We start from the raw sequence: 7,580 nt of genomic DNA, 5'->3' as shown, positions 1-7,580 counted from the left end.
GTTGGTGGATGAGAATGGTTATGTTCGTCCATCTCTTGGTTAATGCGAGCAATTACTCCTTTCTTAGACCCCCACCATGCTAGGAGCACCATCAGTTGTCACATTGGCTAGTTTAGCCCATTCCAGCTCCAAACCATTCACAGCTTGGCAAACCTTTTCATCGATATCCTCTCCTGTAGTTGTTCCTTTGATGCTTTGCAGTGCAGCAAGCTCGTCTGTGACTTTGAAATAGTCATTTGTCCCACGATAAAAATTAGAAGTTGTGCAGAATCACGAACATCATTACTTTTGTCGAGTGCCAAGGAAAAATGGGAAATTTTTTTTGCGGAGTTTTGCAAGTGCTAATGCAAATTGTCTCCCATTTCTTCGATCCGTCTAGTAATTGTAGGTCCTGAAAGACTCACTCTACTAAACAAATCAGCCTTCTCTGAACACATCTCTTTGGCAACAGAAAGAAGGCATTCTTTAACAATTACAACACAAAAAATGGCCCTACTAACTGCAAAATAAAAATAAATCCTAACTTGTTCTTACCTTCGTCCTCAGGCAGCAGCAGACTCTGCACAGGCAAGTTTGTGACTCTTCCAATCACACCTGAGATTGAGAGGAGGAGTCGAAAGAAAGAGAGAAGGAGGGGAGTCGGAGAATCAGGCGCATATTCCACACATGCGCACTGCGGCCAGGGACGAGTTGGCTACTAAGCAGGACAGGCAGCGGCAGCAAGAACACCCAGAAGAATGGATAAATGCCCTTGGCGGGCTTCATGTGGCCCGCAGGCCACAGTTTGAGGACCTCTGCTCTATCACAAGTACAGATTTTGCATAGTAGACCTCATGAGGTTATATGTGCTATATCCTCTCTTCTCTCTATTGATAGAGGAATTGGTGGACGAAATTTGGTGACTGATCAAATGACAATGTCATAAACTCAGAATCTAATGAAATTTTCTAGGCATATTGGCCTAAGGTCTTAAGACAAGTCAAAGGTTTTTGACCAAGTTGCCCTTTATTAACAGAAATGCGTAAATTTTGGTAAATTCCACCCTGGAAGACACAAACCACGGGTAACACCCCCCAGCTGAATGGCACATGCACAGTCCATGGAACTGTGGCCTGCCACACCCCACGGCTGCCTGCCCACGTCAAGCCATCTCCAGCCCTAATAGTCACTGAACAGACAGGCCCCTGGAGGCAAATGAGGCAGCCCAGGCACCAGGGTTAAGGTACAAATAAAAAAACAAACAGCTTCACTTGTTAAGAGTTAGTTCTCAACAACTGACATCATGATGCATATGCACACGATTTAAAATGGAAAAAGAAGCAATTTACACATCATCACTGAGTACTGAGAAATCAACTCTAGGTTTTTAGCAGCATGAGCCTAAACACTGTTGTTTTCCAATTTCTCAGCAGTATCCGGTACATTACACTCTTCTGAGGAAGTCCAAATATTTCAGAATTGCAGGAGCGGCCAGAATGGTTTTGGCTTCTTCTGCATCCTGCAAAGGGCTCTCTCCATACTCTTCTTTTAGTCACTGCCGGTACTGGTGGACTTCATGCTTCTCAAACTCTGCAGTTGCTTTTGGAAACCCAGGTTGGGGTTGGCACAAGAACGACCTGCGTGCATGGTGTGCAAAGCGTCTTCCCAGCCAAAGTCAGTGATGGTCATGATGTACGCCCATCACCAAGGTCATGCTCCTGGAGACACCGGCCAATCAGTGCACCAGACAGCCCTCCCCTTTCAGCCGGCACTCATGGAGGAACTTAATACTTTCTTTGGACTGTCTTGTCAGGTTTTAAGGTGGTGAATCTGCTGCTGGGATGCACAAATATTTAACGGCCTCCAGCATAGGTCTGGCACTGTCATGGACCGATAGAATATGTGTCACCTTATTTTTACTCAATTGCTCTGCCCCTCTGGCATCTTTGAGGTTGCCAATGTACAGGCCAGGCAGGATCTTGTTCATGTCATTCCCCATGCCCGGGCGCGCAGTATAGTATGTTTTTACACCTTCTGTGTTAGTCCAGGTTGACCAGAGAAATAAATTCAGAGACACTCGTATGTGTATAGGAGAGAGCGTTATATCAAAGAGTAATTGTATATTAAGAAAACATCCTAGCCCAGCCCAGATCAAGTCCATAAGTCTGATATTAGCCCATAAGTGCAATACTAGTGTATAAATCACTCTTCAGATTCACACAGCACATGCTATGATGCAAAATGCAATAAGATCACAGGCCGGTGGGTGCAAAGTTTTGCGGATCCAATTGCAGTGGACACATCTCTAGGTCTCTGGTTGCCATCAGCGTGGCTCCATGAGGCTTGTTAACAGGAAGGTGAAACAGAGAGAGTATGTGGCCTGCTTGCAGGGAGAGAGGAAGTTACCAGAATTCTCATGAGAAGGCCATGCCCACAAGAAGGCATCATCAGGCTGTGATCTGATTGACAAGTTAGTCTCCACCCCTTCACTCTTAATATCTTCAAGTTAACATGAGATTATGTAACTACCACATCCATATTCAAAAGGCATTTCAGTTTTCTTATGTTTTTGTCAATATTTTCCTATACTTTTTTGAAGAAATCTTACGTATTCACTTCAAATATCACTGGAACTCCAACTATGTGCCAGGTACCAGTAGGTATTTGTAGAAAATCAGTGCCAAAACTTGCATGAACATCACTCTCACAAATTTACATCTTGATGAAGAGAGACAGACAATAACCAATAAATACAAGAAATGAATGTATTATATAGTATGTTAGGAAACGGTAAATGCTATGGAAAATATTCTTTTACAAGGTATCTATCTGACTTTCAGATTGTCAGATGAAGTACAATTTTAAATACAGTAGTGGGAGAGGTGTAACAAAGAAAGTAACATGTAAATAAAACCTTGAGCAACAAGGAGTTTGGCATGCAGGTAAGTGGACAGAGGATAGGAAGGATAGGATAAGCAGATGATTCTGGCATCTTAACGTATGTCTTAAGGACATCAAGGAGACAGTGTGTATGGGAGGGAACATAATAATAAATTATGTCAGAGGTAACAACATATGGCTAGGTTAAATAGGACCTTGTAGTCCTCAGAATGGAGCCCTGGTGGTGCTGTTGGGTGGAATGCTATAACCTCATTGTCAGCAGTTTAAACTCACCAACCACTCTATGGGAGAAAGATGAAGCTATTGTCATCTGTAAATATTTACAGTCTTGTAAACCTCCATAAGTTGAGATGGATCCCATGGAAATGGGTTTGTTTACTTTCTGTTGTTGCTGTTGTTAGCTTCCACTGAGCTAGCTATGATTTATAGGAACTGTATGTACAACAGAACAAAACACTGCACAGTCCTGTGCCATGCTCACAATTGTTCCTATGTCTGAGCCCATTGATGCAGTCATTGTGCCAATCCATCTCCTTGAAGGCCTTCTGTTTCACTGCCCTTCCACTTTACCAAATGAGAGTACTTCCCCAAGGTCAGGTTTCTTCTGAAAACATGTCCAATGTATGAGGGTGTCCTCCCCTGAAAACCACATTTTTCCAGGGTTATGTATATAATTTTTTTTAACAGAACAACCTTATCACCTTCAAAGCACTCTACATTACATTTAATACACTTGTCAAATCTGCAATTCCATTCTTAGAAACATTTTTCAAACTCATCTGTTTGGATGGCTGACAGCACTTCCCTCAATTTTTTCTTCACCTCTTCTATGTCCTCAAATCACTGCATTTTCATGTCCCTCTTTAAGCCTTTAAGACTCCAGATGCTATTTTATCTGATAGCTGGCACCATCTAATTTCTTCACCACACTTTTCTATGGCACCTATATTTTCTCAGTTTCCTTCCTAAGGCTGAATATTGAGCAGGGCCAAGATTTAAGAACTAATTGTTTTTAAATTGGAGCTAAGATTTATGTAAGTCCAAAACCCATTCCTAGATCTAAGTTTTAAATCTGTCTTTGGCTCTGAGTTCATACTTCCTATAGAATGGTCGTGAATTGTTGAGACCAAATTTGAAGGGCACTGTATTGGATCTGAGGTCCTCGGGTGCCACAGTGGCTAAATTTTGAGTTGCTAACCCAAAAAACTAAGATTAGCAGTTTAAACCCAGCAGCTATTTTACATGAGAATGATAAGGCAGTCTCTTTCTGAAAAGACATACCCTCAGAAGCCCTAGTGAACACTTGTACTTTGTCCTATGGGGTAGCTATGAGTTGTAATCAACTTGACAACAGTGTGTTTTAGTACTGGCTAAACTTTTTTTTACCTAAATAAGCACTGTGTAACCCTTCTTGGGTTTTGAAATGTAGACATTGAGATATGCATTACAACCAATAAGATATTTTCCAGGATTTCATCATTCTCCAGGGTAAAGCAAAGATTTTTGAGATAGTACAGTTTATGCTTTATACTCCCTCGGGACCTCCTTGCTCTGGTTCCCCCGCCACTCCATTGCACGCCCCCAGTGTTTTGCCTCACTGTGGTGGGGTCAGCTCAGTCACACATCCCACACTGTGTCTCCGGTGCTGTCCCGTGTTGGGCCATGGGTCAGTGCAGGATGTCGCATCTTGCAGTGGGGCCAGCTATATGGTCCTCTCTGTACATTGGGTCCTTCGAGCTGGGCTATTGTCCTCTGAGCTTGGTGGGCCCAGGTGTGCTCCACTCCATTCTTCCTCCTTCCTTTGCTTCAGCTTCCTTCTGGGTGTGGTGTAGTAGGTCAGGTCCTTTCCCACACCAGATGATCTATTTTCATTTTCTGTGGCACTCCCTTCCATGGTGGGGGGCTGATTCTGGTTAGGGCCGGCATATGGTACAGTCTTGCCCTCCTGGTTTGGCATGTCCTGGTGGGGTCTGTATGAATGTTCCAGTTTTGTGGGGACACAACCAATACGCTCACCCTGGGTGGGTTAGTGCCCTGTTCCCCCCTGGTGCCATCAACTCCATTTCTCCCCATCCCGATTCTCCCTCCACCTGCCCCCCTTCCCCTTCTTTATCCTGGACTCTCATGTACCTCCCTACGTGTGGCCTGCCCTCCCTCCAACTATCTATGCTTCCACTCGTTTATTGCAAGCTAGGTGCTTATTCTTCTATTCCTGGCATGCTGATTGTATTTACCTCAGGGGACTCATGTGATAAAGGATGGACTTTGGTGCCAGGACGTGGCACCCCATCAGACTCATCGGAAAACACTCCTAAAGGTCAACAAACAGACCTTTAATTAGTAACAGGCCTTTTTTTTCTGTTTTAATTTTTTCTTTTTTCTCTTCTTTTAAATTTTGTATGTCAGTGGTTTTTTTGTTTGTTAGCTTGTCGGTGTTGCTGCTGTCGTTGCCATGTTCTTATGTGCCACTTTGTTTGATGCCGTCAAAGCCATCCCCAATTTTATGCACATATTACTATATCTGCAGGTCCACCCAGATAAGATAGGCTGGAAAAACAATATGAGAAGAAAATAACATGACCAGCGGTCCCTGAGGTACACAAGAGTGTGGGAGGTAGAGGAAGAGAAGAGGTGTTGGCCAACCCAGGGACAAGGGAACAAGGAGTGGTTCAAAACCAGTGGCAGGGAGGGAATGGGAGGACTGCTAGGGAGTGACCAAGGGCAAGGTAACTGAGAGGAATTACTGAAACCAGAATGAAGGCTGAACATGGTAGTGGGACAGGAGGAAAGCGTAAGGAGATAGTACTGTTTATGAATACTTTTTAAACCAGATGAATTTCTTAAAAGTAGAGTTTGAAATGAGAAATATATAACTCAAAGAAAAGCATGTGTTATCACACTTCTGCATATTTCTGATTGGTATTTCCTTCTCGAGGCTGGCAGTATATAACAACTCTATTTTTATTCATTCTTATAGTTCCAGAGAAGTTTTCATTCCAAATTCTCTGCAACTAAAATTGAAAATACATGTTGATAACATGTACTTGAAGAATCAAGAAATTCTCATAAAATCTTGAGTAAAGATCCTTGACTTAAATATATAAACACTGACATTAGCTCCCTTTATTGAACAAGATGTTCATGAGGCTGAAAAGGGGCTAGAATATTTGCATTGCTAATGTTTCTGACAGTAAAGATAAACCTCAAAATAATGGCATGGTGGCAACTTTCTTAATGCTTGGTAAGTTCAGGCAAAGTCAGAAGCAAAATGTTTGCACCTAAACAATTTACAAAGAAGCTGGAAGTACAAACTCATGTTCATATGACACTCTACTTAACACATTCTTATGTGATAAACTCAAGAGGGCTGAAAGGAGTGAGGAGGAAATGCCAAGGAGAGAAGACTGTCTTTATTTTACACTTGGAAAATTTAACTGTCCTCTCCAGATTAGCAGCAGACTCCTCTATAGAGACACCAAAGAAGGCATATGTCCTACACATTCCACATCAACAAAAGAGGAAAAGTTATATAGTAAAACTTGCTTTGGTAAAGAAAAAAATGAATTTCTCCCAATTATATTTCAGTATGTGTGTTGATTCTGACAAATAAAATAATGGACATATACAGGGGCTAAAATAATGTATCAGATTACTATTTGTATATGACACTGAACAAGGAGTACCTTTCATTTTATTATTTTTCTTTTAATTTTTTAATAATAATAATGTTATATCTCTTGATTTATTGTTAGTCAAACACAAGTGTAGTTCAAATGCATTATACATGTGGACATAGTCTAGCTTAGAATGATTTAAATATGACAAAGTTGAACCTTCTTGAAGTAAATCCAAAGTTTCAGTTTATTTACCTTTGACTTATAAGCCATTTTTCTCAAAAGACAAGGCCACAACCTCTTGGGCCTCATCCCATTCTACCTATAATACACAGGCTGGGTCACCTCATAGGGTAGAGAGTGTGTTAAATATAGACCAAAACTAATTCCTTCTAGAGGGTTCACCCATACACTTAAAGCTGCTGCTATGGCATAAAGAAACATAAAAATCCCTTGCTCAACTGGGTTAGGACAAACTCCTCAATATAGTCAAAGTGACCCATTCATTGCTCTAGTGGACCTTCCTCTATCCAGTAGAAACTGATGAATCTCAGGATCAGCTGAACGCACCTCAGCTCACATGACTAGATCCTTGATCCTTGACCAGTACTAATAGAATATCTACCTTCTCTCCTGTAAAATACATACACAAATAAAATGGTTTCAGTGGAGTCCATTCCAATTCATAGAGACCCCATATGTATCAGAGAGAACTATGCTTCCCTTCTCTCCAATCAGTCTTGTTAAAGTTGCAGAGCTACCCCACTTTCTGTTCTGGGCAAGCCTCTCCACCTGATTTATGAGTCCTATTTCATCTTTCCTTTCAGGGACACTGATGTATTGCTTATGTTCTCTTTTTTCTGTAGCTTCAAATTTTCCCTCTTTTCTGGTCATTTTCTATAACATTTAAGTGTTTTTCTTAAAATTAGAGTCTTTTTATCTCATATTCTTTTCCACCAACATTTAATCTTTTCACAAAATTTTTATATCAGTGATATCATACTTGATAGCTATTTCCTCATATCCCATGATTCCTCTGAACCTTTTTTCATCACAGACACTGATTACATTCCTTTGATAATATAA

General features: G+C 41.3%; 1 pseudogene; it reads right to left on the bottom strand.

Moving 5' to 3' along the window:
• Positions 1–1,386: 1,386 nt before the first annotated feature.
• Positions 1,387–1,978, bottom strand: LOC101643964 (annotated as a pseudogene).
• Positions 1,979–7,580: the final 5,602 nt, after the last annotated feature.

Source organism: Echinops telfairi, unplaced genomic scaffold (assembly GCF_000313985.2).
Source record: "Echinops telfairi isolate 266 unplaced genomic scaffold, ASM31398v2 ScPeMD7_16;HRSCAF=60, whole genome shotgun sequence".
Lineage (NCBI taxonomy): Eukaryota > Metazoa > Chordata > Mammalia > Afrosoricida > Tenrecidae > Echinops > Echinops telfairi.
The sequence above is the reverse complement of the archived record's forward strand: the minus strand, read 5'-3'. Positions and strand labels throughout refer to the sequence as shown.